Below are 11,991 nucleotides of genomic sequence, written 5' to 3' on the forward strand. Positions count from 1 at the left end.
CAACCCCGAGACCACCCCAGCTAGCTCAGGAAGGGAGACTGTTGAGCAGCGGGGTGGGCAGTACACCAACAGAATCCCTATTCTGTCCCGACCACTCAACTTCAGATACACACACTCGAACCCTGGATACTGTGGGATAGGGCACCTGGTCAGGGAAATGGTATCATGATAGACCACTGCAACTCCACCTCCCCGCCCCCCAGGTCTTGCTTGCTGCTGCACAGAGAAACCTGGCGGGCACAGCTGAGAGAGATTAACCCCACCCCAGCTTCATCCAACCAGGTCTCTGTAATACAAGCCAGGTCGGCATGCTCATCCAGGATCAAGTCTTGAATGGCCGTTGTTTTACCATTCACCGACCTGGCATTCACAAGCAGCAATTTCAACCCAGGGGGACTGTCACCAAGGCTATCCAGGCTATTTGCAAGGGGAGACAGTTTGGGGGCAACCAGCACCCTGTTGCATTCCCCTCTCCCCTGATAACATAACTGCCTCCCCATTCCATATCTCCCTCTGCCCTCTACAACACTAATGGCAGCCCCCTGGATCCCCCTCCCTACCCTCTTATGTTGAAAACACATCCTTCTGCTATAGGCAAACAAAGACTTGCTCTTAAAAAACAAACACACTGCCAACAGGCCAATATAAACAAATAGAAACCCACTGGCTTACAAAGAAAAAGTAATGCCCTTGAGCACCCCTGAATTGACTCTCCCCATGGGTGATCCCCCTTTGGTGTCTCTCCCTTTGGTAGCAAGCCCGCAAGAATCCTGTTTTTATGGCCTAGATAGGCCAGGCAGTTCAGCTGGGTGGGTAATAAAAACTACTGAGTCAGGACCTAGATCTTGGTCCTAAATCGGGGCCTTGGTCATGGTCCTGCAAAGAGCAGGGAGTCCCAGTGGCGAGGCCAAGGACCAAGGCAGCCAAGGTCCAAGGCAGGCGAGGTCCAAGGTTGCAGCCGCAACTGCAACAGCCACCATCAACCTCTTCCTCTCTACAGCCTCTAGATGTTATCTGTAACTCGTTATCAGGGAGAGTCTGGCGTCTGGCATCACAAAATGATACACTCGCCTGATGTTTGGCATCGTCTTTCCTGTAGAATTATATTGGTCCACTTCCTCTCCTATGGTGATGGCAGCGGCTGATGTTACTGTTGTTGTTAATTATTGTTGTTGTTATTGGATACTCTCCTTCTCTTCCTCTCTTCACGCCCGTTCTGTATCCATGCCAGTGCTTTACTTGGCTCTGTTAAGTCTGCCCAATTCACTCTTAAGCAGATCTCTTCCACTGTGATGTTCTAGAGGAATGTCTAGCTTTCCACCAGCTGCTTTTATCTTGCTTAGTTGTTGTTGTTGTTGCTGGAGTCCTTATCTCCCTTGTAATAGTCAAGTCTCTGAGTTCCTCCCGCTACAATTCCTCTGGCTCCTGATATCTCCGGACTCTTGTAACAAAAGAGTTGATGCAAGATTGGCTGCAGCCTCTCTGGAGTCAGGATCAGGCAGGGGGTCCCAGTCCTTGCAACACTTACCAGGGACTTCAGCTGTCTCGACAGACAGAAACCCAGAGGAGTGAGCAATCAAGCAAGCAAACACCCAGATGCTGAGGTACTCACTCCCAGGGCAGGTTTTCTCCAATCCCCCAGTGCTGCAGCTGTTCTGTTCTAGAAATTAAATGTTTGCGTTGTATGTGCTGTGATGCAAACCACAGGAGTGTGATATGAAAGTAACCTCAAGGGTGAAATATTCTGTATCCATCTTGCTTGTTTTAGAAATTGGGAGGAGCAGAATGTATTTGCTCCCCTTTCTACTCAGAGTCCTTGTTGCAGGAGCTGTTTACCACACATCCCTGCCAATATGAAAATCCTTACACAGAGGCATGACTCACATGATGTACACTTAAAAGAGTTGGGAAGGGAAGTGGACATCTTGACAGCTTAGTGCTTTCTATGCTGAACAATGTATTGACTACTGAAAGATGATTTTTAATGTAATATGAAAACATGTATAGATGGAAATCTTTTTATTAATTGGATATCGAATCTGTGGCCTGTGGGAAGAGATACAGTGCCCGTATGCTATCCGTTGTCTGGTTGGGATGTTATTCATTCATTCAAAGACAATATACTGCCCTTCAGTGTAGCTGAAACAAGATAAAATACACAAATAAAATATAACAAACAACATGCTAAAAAAGAAAAACACATAAAAACCCTTTAAAAATAAAAACCTATTTGGTTGGCACTGAATGGACAGCTATGTTTGCAGGTGGGTCTCTGGGGACAGAACTCCATAAATGTGGCACCACTATGATTGCCACCCAGTTTCCTTCAGATGGTGGAGGCACCTGGAGAGGATCCTCTGAAGACCACCACACTGCATTGTCAGGTTGGTATGGGAGCAGGCATTCCTTCAGATGTCTGAGGCCTAAGCCATACAAGGCTTTAAAGGTAAGCACCAGCACTTTGAATTGCGCTTGGAAACAAACTGCAAGCCAATGAAGTTCTTTCAATCTCAGTGAGATATGTTGCCCCTGGTTAGTCCCAGTCAACAGCCTAGTGCCTGTATTATGAACTAATTGAAGGTTCTGAAGAGTCCTCAAAGGCAGAGTCACAAACAATGCATTACGACAGTCAGAGCATGGATAATCGCAGCTAGGCTATCTTTGTTCAGGAAATGCCACAGTTGGTACACCAGCTGAAGCTGATGAAAGACAGTCCTTGCTACAAGTGACAAAGCTGTATCCAGGAGTATCTCCAGATTAACTCAGACTACACAAAATTAAAAACAAAGTCAGGTATTTTAGCACATTTACTACAAATATAAACCTTCATAAGCCACACATTAACAATAGGCTAAGTTTAAGCATTTAAAGCCAATACAAGGGTTAGAACTAATTCTAAAGCATGTATAGGAACACATAGGAAAACTCAAATGTAACCTGATCCTTTTAAGGGGTGTGTGCAACCCCCTCTCGGACAGATTGAACCCAGTATTTCTGTACTATCTACCCAGAGAATCTCTTGTCTTGTTGAGACTGAGTTTCAGTTCTCATCCAGCCTTTCTTCTTTTATCAGATTATCTGTGGACTGGGAAAATCCAAAAATTTTTGTGGGGGGGAGTGTGGGCTGCCACTGGGATGAGGAAGATGCTGCAAGCAATAAACTAAATAATACACAGCAGCTTCAAATCTACATTAAACTCCAGGGTGGATGAGCTCCTATTCTTATCCTGTTCTGGAAGTTCCCAGTTCCCTAATTTGCACCTACGTGAAGAACTGACAATAACCTCTGCATAGCTATATTTGTACTCGTATACAAGTCCTTAACATTAAAAGAGAAACTGAACACTTTATTACTTACTGTAAATCATGTTACTGGCACTGATTCTTACACAGCTCCCTTGCAGGCAGTCTCTCCATGCCTTATATTTTCCTCCTTAAAACCTACATCTGATTTTTCTTTTCACTGCAGCATCTGTTGTTGCTATGCTGTCTGCTCTGTTGCTATGATTTGCAAGGTTTGTGTATTTTCCAGACCATAATTGTCTCAAATAAACATTGTTCATTCCACATGTATTCCTCCCTCAAGTAATATCTTCCATTTCTGAAATAAACAAGAACAGTTTAGCAAACAGAAACAGTTTCTAGAGACACAGAGTACTCTGTTGTAAGAGTTGCCATTTGTACAGTATCCTACTGATGAGCTATATTGCTACCTCACATAACCTCATCTCTAAAATGGGAACTGGAGGATTGAAAATGGAAGTGCTATACAATTTAATAATGTTACAACTATTTGATGCTGAGAATCTGAGTACAGCAGGTCAGCAGCGCCACTCCTTTCAGCAACTTTACACTCTGCCAGTAGTACCAACTCCCGTACTTTTAATTCAGGGAAATAACCTTTCTGAAGGCAGCAAGGCAGCTGAGTAATTTTAGACCCTGGAGTTGCATAGGGTTGCCAGGTCAGTAGCATCCCAAACCCTGAGATTTTGGGGGCGGGCCTGAATGATGTCATGGGGTGGGTCCAAGTGACATCATGGGGCAGGTCCAAGTGACATCATGGGATGGGTCCAAGTGATGTCACAGAGTGGGTCCGAGTGACATCATGGGGCGGGTCCAAGTGATGTCATTAAGCATGATACATTAAGCATCAACCACAGTTGCTTGGTGCATGCAATTCATACAAAAACATTTATCTGATTGGAAATTAAGATAGAAATCTTAGCTAAAAGAGGGAGCCTGGGTAGGGAACATTTAATCTAGCCAATTAGCTTCTGGCAAAAAGGGTTCAGGTGCCCTCAGGCCAGGCCAGGCCAGTCACCCGAAGGCCATTGTAGGAAGAAAGGAGCCTAGTGTTGTGGAGATGTTAGATGGGAGCACTCAGGAATAAAGATGGATGCCTCCGAAGAGCTGCAATTCTAAACACACTTACTAAGGGACTAAGCCCCATAGAACTCAATAGGACTTACTTCTCAGTAGATATGGTTGAGATTGTGTTGCTGGTAAAGCTTGACAAGGGATCCTCTGCAAAGATACCCATATCCAAGTAAGGTTGGCAATCCCCTGCCTAGAATGCCTTACCCCTACCGTTTAACATCCAAATTTCTTTACAGATTTGACCCTTCACTTCAGAAAGAGGTCTGAGTAATGAGTAAGAAGATTCTCTACCCTTTTCTGTCTCCCCTGTAAACTGTAAACTTTTCTGTCTCCCCTGTAAACTGCTATAAACTCACTTTTTCAGCCAACCCAATTACAGTGAATATAATTGACAGAGAGAAAGCACACATGATTTGGTCTACCTTCACAGGCAGTAGCTTAGGAACAACAACAATTGCAGCTACGCTGCCCAGTATGTGAATTCTTTTTTACCACGATTGGACAAGAAACAAACAACAAGGTGAATCATCAGTGGGTTTAAGAAGGTTGAGTGGAGCCCATGGAACCACTGTTGTTGCTTCTATGGATGAAAGGGAGTGAGGATAAAGGTAAATGAAATGTAAATAGAAAAAGAAGAACAAAAGACAGTGACGATTTCTTAAATGCAACACCATACCAACCACAACAAGATTCCTATGAGTAAGGCAGAAAACTAAGCATCTCACAACGAGTCAGGATTCCTAACCAAAACCAAAAATATGAAAAATGAAGAAATATTTGTATAAGCATGACTATCATATATATTTATTATTTACACAACCTGTAAAGATATTTATAGTGCAAACCTACATTTATTTATTCAGAAGCAAGTCCCAGTGTATTCTGTGCAGGCACTGAAAATTTGCTGACCATGTGAGCACTTGAATATAAATACCTTGGTAGCAAGTTCCACAGTGGGACAGACACATGCATGGGATAGGGATTGTAACCTTTGAATATTTGTGGTGGAACACAAATCGGTAGGATGTGCTTTATGGTGAATAATTTATTGTTATGGGATTTGAGGGTTGAGAGGGATGATTTCCATGAATCCCCTTCCCAGCCTCTGATTTGGGAACTGCGAAGGAAGAAACCTGCTCTACTGGTTAGACTAGTTCCATTCATAAGCTAATGGATTCATAAGCTAATGGAATGTGTCAAGTGCCTCCATTAACAAGAGTAAGAATTGGCCAGGAAAGCGATGTGGGTCATTAAGAACTATTTCAGAAGAGTGGCATCCCCCACCCCCAACAAGAAAGTAGTTTGTATGTCTAAGTTAGCAGGAGTCTGAAAAAAGGTGGGGAACTGAAAACAGAGAGACGCTTGTTTGCTGTCTGTGTCTGAAGGGGCCCCAAAGCTATGGGGCTCAGGGAGCAAGTTCTGATGGACTGTTAATGCTGAAAACTCCTCCATCTTATGTTCAGATTGTATAGTTGTGTAAATGAAAACCATATATCCTATAAAACACCACAGTTTCTGCTGACCTTCATTCTAAGGAAGCCAAACCATGGTTAACGCGCAGGAATCCCTGGAATAGAATAGAAGTAGAGTTGGAAGGGGCCTATAAGGCCATCAAGTCCAGCCCCCTGCTCAGTACAGGAAGTCTTTCACCGCTTGGAGACTGGAGTGCACATAATAATATATAAGAAAAGCTCTGCTGGATCAAACCAAAGGCCCATCTAGTCCAGCATCCATTTCTCACAGTAGCCAACCAGATGCCTACAGGCAACCCACAAGCAGGACCTGAGCACAAGACCACTCTCCCCACTTGTGTTCCTCAGCAACTGGTATTCAGTGGCATACTGCCTATGACAGTGGAGATGGAAGACAGCCATTGTGGGTAGTTGCCATTGACAGCCTTATCCTCCATACATTTTAAAATCACACAAGTTCCTTCTGTCAGTGGACAGATAGCACTGGGGGTCACCCAAAATTAATATTATGAACTATGTAATATGTAAAAATATACATATTTCTAATGATACAGTGGAATCTGAGATAAAAATACATACAACATCTGGAGGAAAAAATAGCGCATAATCAGACACCAAATGAATATAGTGAAAATGAAATGAATATAGTGAAAATGAAATCAAAGTGTTTTGTCAATCATTATTACATATCTGAGAGGTCAGAGCTCCCAGGCGAAAAGGCATGTAATCCAAACACACTGGACTTCTCTTTTTATCCAATTATATGCCTGCGTACTTGGGGAGTTAAATCCCTGTCTTCCATGGAACTCCCCCACAAGTAAATTTACCTAAAAATGTATCTGACCCAAAACAATGAAAGGCTGCAATTACGACTCATTTTCTTGGGAGTAAAATCCACTGAACACAGACGACCTCATTATTACCCCAAACAGTAAACATACATAAACCGAGGCTGAATAGCCGTTCCAGCATTACCCTTTTAAGTGGGCCCAGGGTTCCCTGCACTCCCCTTTTAAGAGGCAGGCTAGGCATATGCTATGGTCTCGTTTTGTGCTCTTTGACATTGAGGTTTCTTCACGACTCGGAGAGCAAAGAACTGACCCGCGTCTCGGTGAATATTGATAAGGTGATTTCTGCTTAAGAGGGGACACGGGAGCCAGCCGGGGAGGAGGAACCGAGTCCCTGCAAGTTGTTTTTAGTGTAAGCATTTGCACCGTAGGTACTAGTTACTAGCTGCTTTGGGGCAGGGCCATAGCTCAGTGGTACAGTAGTTGCATTGCCTGCAAAAAGTCCGAGATTCAATTGCTGGTAGGGCTGGGGGTGAGAGCTGGCTAAAAAGTAGGCAATCAGTACTGACCTGGATAGGCCAATGGTTTGTCTTGGTATAAGGCGGCTTCCTACTATGTTTAAATAAGTTTCTAGCTAACGTGTGGAGTCCTTGATCCAGCCTCCTGTGCCTCTGATTAGTCGACCGTCCACTCAGCCCTCCCTGCCACAGAAACAGGGCTTCTTCCTCTTTAGCTGCTGTATGGTAAGAACTGCATGACAAATGGAAATTCAGCAGGTGAAGCTTTTTGTTTTGGCATGATAATCCAGTGACAGAACAGTGTAGTTGTCTAAACGTGCTCCTAGCGTGTAGCTTTTAAATGTACAGGAGCCAGGAAAAATGAAATGAAATGAAAACTAGATGGAACTGTCTCCCCTACAAATCCTGCCATGGGGTTGACGCTTTGGAAAATGTTACTAATGTGTAGGTGATCAGCATTGACCAGTAGAAACATATGTAAATCTTAATAAGAGCAACGTGTTTAGTCTGCAAAAGTAAGTGCTGCAACAGTATTAGGAACCTTTTATGGGCTTTTGTGCACATAGAAGGCAGGAAAGTGGATTATAGGTTTCATCAAGGGATCTGCCTTAATAATATATTGGAACTAAGTTCGCTCAAAGATGAACATGGAGGAAAGGTTTTCCCAGAATAATATTCCATTATGTTTTTCAGGGATTCTTCTGTTCCTGTTGTTCCTTCCTTCTTGCTTTCAAAACTACAGGGGTTGAGAACCTCAGACCTTGGGGCCAAATGTGACCCTTCGATCCCCTCTAACTGTTCCTTGGGACCTCCCCCCCTCCCCAGGCAACGCCCCTCAGCAGCCCTGCTTCACATCTTCCTTGAGTGTTTTGGCGTGGCTGGAATGTGTCCTTCAGCTCTGATAATATGCCTTGCTTGCATAGAGAGGGGTGTGTAGAAAATAGCTAACTGAACAAAGGGGAAAGAACTCTGCCCCCCCCCCCGGAGGCATGTTGCCCCTGGAAGAGTGCCCAGAAGGGAGTGCTCCCCTGACCCTGCATTATTGGATGGTTATATGTCTCCAAACTGCATTTTCTAACTGTACTATCGACAAAGTCTGCAGGGCAAATGGCCTTAAGTTACAGCTTCTTGTATTAATTCAGAATGTAATTACAGTAACATCTCTGCAAGGTCCACAGCTGGGCAATATCTTTATTAGGCCCAATCAAAATGTCACAAAATTGTGACAAGCTCTGAATTGTCTTAATCAAGCAAGATATTGCACACAGAAGGCTCATAAGGAAAAATTTTAAAAATACAAAAATTAGGCTAGCTGTTGTAGCTGTGAGAACATCTTATAGACTTAATTCCAAGATGGTTCCTCCCAGGTGCTACAGATAACACGTTACACCCCTAGGATTCTGGGATAACGAAACAATAGCTGCTCCCCATTTCATAGATATTAAAGTCTGGCTTGTAAACCCGATTTGTTCAGCATCTAGTCAATAAGGGTTATCCATAGTTTTTTTTAAAAAAAAATAGTGTGTGGTATCCTGCATGTTTTCTGAATTGATGTACTACTAGGATTTGGAGGAAGCGGTAAAAAAGTTGCGTTTCCATAACCCAGCAAAAGGAAATGACCGAAATCACCAGTTGAGGATCTTTTCAAGCGCTGCTTCTTGTATAAAAATATTTTGTCTCTTATTCTAGGATAAGAGACAGATCAAGTGAAATAATAACATTGGGGAGGATGGAAGCAAATGGTCATTTAAAAGACTTGCAAGCTTTCAAAACCCCAAATCCCATAGGCTTGTTTGCTTAACATCATTTATATCCTGCCTTCCTGCTAAGTCAATATAGCTCTCAAGGTGGCTAACAACACTTTTAGTAAAAATCAAGCAACAAGATAAAGATGAAAAAGCACAAAAGATGAAAAACCCAATCCAGCATAAAAACCTGTATAACCTAATGGAAAAGTCTGCTAAACAAAACGCGAAAAATACTAAGGATGCAGATAAATGTACCTATTTTCCCTTAAACATTACACCACCATAAACTATAAAAGAATCTCCTTGTTTTAAACACCACAGTGCCATGTAAGTCCATGAAAGAAAAACCACATCTGCAGTATGTCTGGTCTTCTTCTAATGTTGTGCTTCTGCCTCCACAACCAGTCTGTATCTTTTGCAGCACAGTCCTATGCATACTTACTTGCATGAGTTCTGGGTAATAATGCATTGAGTCTGCAGTTAAACTGTGGAAAGGCTGAATTACAAATCATCTCACTGAAGTTGTCTTTTTCAGCTTGAACTGAATGACAACTGGCCTTTGGTGTTTGGCCCAATATGATTTCAGTGCTACTGTGCCATAAAACTCACAATTCTTCGCTGGTCTTTTACCATGGTCCAAGAAGGATTTCTAGAATGAGAGAATTATTCAGTTAAAGGGGTATTATTTCAGTAGAGCAGGAGAGGGAAAGTTACTCAGTAGTGATTTAATAGTCTATTCTTCAATACATGCTCAAAATTAAACAGCAAACAAACAAAAACAAAATCCCCAAAATGTATTTTAAGAGAACTAGTTGTGTTACTTTTTTTATTCCTCACAATGTTTATATCAGTGCTATTGTCAGTCAAACAAGCAAAGATTTTTGTGCCTTTGGCAAACATACCTAGTACAGATGCCTATTTAAAAGTTTGCAATAGTCACAACAGAGAAAGTTCAGACAATCATAGTTTAGTATAATAAGCTGAGATATGAATGTCCTTTTCTCTGTGCGTGCACGTACACCCACCCACCTTTTTCTTATGGAAATCTTTCATAAGCTATGGCTTCCTATTTTGTCTGAACTGGGAAACTATGGTTAATAACTTTGAAACAACCCAGGATATTACATCACAATTTGAAGTTGGTTTAAGATCCTGGCTTGTTCCAGAGCTGTTAACCATAGTTTCCTGGTTCTGATAAAATGGGAAATTATAGACTTCCTATAATTTGTTTGTTTGCGGGCCTACAAAGGGAGGAACAAATGGGTTACATACGTGCACAAAAAGCTCATTCATATCTTGACATTAAACCAGGTTTAAATCAAACACTCTCTCGCTCTGTAGGTCATTTATAAAGATGAAAGGATTTCCCCTCCCTGATCCTTGAATTCCATCCCTGTACTTTTGCATCCCACCTCCATATTTATTCATAAGGTTAAAACTGACCCAATTAATTATTTTGTTCAGCTCCTATTCTGAAATCAGTATGTGTCTGTTTTAACGTAATAACCGAATGTTCAATTAAATACAATATCAGCTTTAAAAACAAAAAAAACCCTAGACAAACACCTTCTATAAATAGTGTAATTATTTGCTAATATTGATCACAAAGGAAAATCACAGTTTGTCTTGAGATTTTATTCCTCTTTCAGTATCAACATAGTTTGTCCTACGCATTTGATAAAACTCTATAATGTCCATTATCTGTTGCTTAGCATATTTGAACATGTTGTATTTATTTCCCAGAACTTGTGAAAACTGCTATTAGAGATGGCATGCATTTCAGTGTGATGGGTAGTGTGTATGCTGTGTAGTTCTAATTTTAGCATCATATATCTGCAAAAATAGAACCTGCATAATCCAAAGGTGAGTGACTAGTCCTTACATAACAACATATTACTTTCAAAGGTTGCATGGTGTGAATGCTGCATGACACTGTGTTTTGCTACTGTACCAGACATTGATTTCACAGTCACCTCTGCTCCTCTTTCAAGCTAGATGCTAGGATTGTAAACGTTTGGAAGGAGGCACATGCAATGTAGCTATAAAGATATTCCAATTTTTGTTTCTTATAAACTGAATTAATAAGGGTTTGTAGGGGCAGAGACCCAATCTTATTTATGTTAGAACCAGTTACATTAATGAGATTTAGCTGTAATTAAGTCTCCTTAAGATTGTGGCCTTTTATGCTTGAAGATCTGCCACCAGCATGTGCTCTTCTTTGGTGTTGCTCCTGGAAAATGTGTTGTCCTTGGCCAAGGCTTTGTGGAGAGTGCTGGTTTATGCCAGTCGTAATCTAGTTCCATAGAGGAGACACATTTTCAGTGCTTTTCAACAGTTGAACCTTTGGGTTCCTGCCCATTGCCAGAATAGTTTTGAGGTGTATTATGGCAAAGTGCTAGTGTTTATGTTAATGTTATTTTTAAAATGATTTTTGTTTGCATGGTTCTTGCATATTTTAGCAATCCTAGCTGTTTCCCACTTTGTTCTATCCTCTGTGCTTTTTCAATCTGTTCTTTACCTTCTGTGCTTGCTAACATTGTTTCCCATTAATATACTAACAAGTACTAGAGGCAAAAAAGGAAGCACGATGCTCTGCTGGATTTTCCTACCTAAAACTCTGAGATATGTTTAGTTGTTTGTATTTTCCATGTCTGTGGAAAGCCAATGAGTGTGTTGTTATAGTCCAACACTGATAAGGGTCTAATTCTCACCTGCACCCCCTTTGGCTTCTTACATTGTTTGAATATCCAAACCAGCCCAGCAGACTCACCATGGTGCTTGTTTTTTGCCAACAAACCATGCTACGAAGCCATGGCTTGTGGTTGGATTATGAACCATGGCTTTTCCCCCACTATGGTTTAATTATATGTCTGACCCCAACAGCCTTGCTTAACCTACACCAGATGCTTACCAAGCTACAAAGGCACAAGGCATGAGCAGCCGGAAAACAAAACAAGCGTTGGAGAAACAAGCTGTGCCTTGTTTGCTTGTCTGTGATAGGAAACTCAGGATTTGTTGAGCAGACCATGGTTAAAAGAAACTGTAGCTTAGTATTAAATGTGAAGACAGCCAAATTCCTTTCATTGCA

The 11,991-nt window shown here is 41.9% G+C and overlaps 1 long non-coding RNA gene across 1 annotated transcript; it reads right to left on the reverse strand.

Annotated features, from left to right (window-relative positions):
- Positions 1–2,004: 2,004 nt before the first annotated feature.
- On the reverse strand, positions 2,005–3,598 carry LOC133377344 (uncharacterized). Its single transcript, XR_009760694.1, has 2 exons — positions 3,359–3,598; positions 2,005–2,139 (listed from the first exon to the last, which is right to left on the reverse strand). It is a non-coding gene; the product is annotated as an uncharacterized LOC133377344 (long non-coding RNA).
- Between the last annotated feature and the right edge of the window lie 8,393 nt (positions 3,599–11,991).

The sequence above is a fragment of the Rhineura floridana genome, chromosome 2 (assembly GCF_030035675.1).
Source record: "Rhineura floridana isolate rRhiFlo1 chromosome 2, rRhiFlo1.hap2, whole genome shotgun sequence".
In the NCBI taxonomy this organism is placed as follows: Eukaryota; Metazoa; Chordata; class Lepidosauria; order Squamata; family Rhineuridae; genus Rhineura; species Rhineura floridana.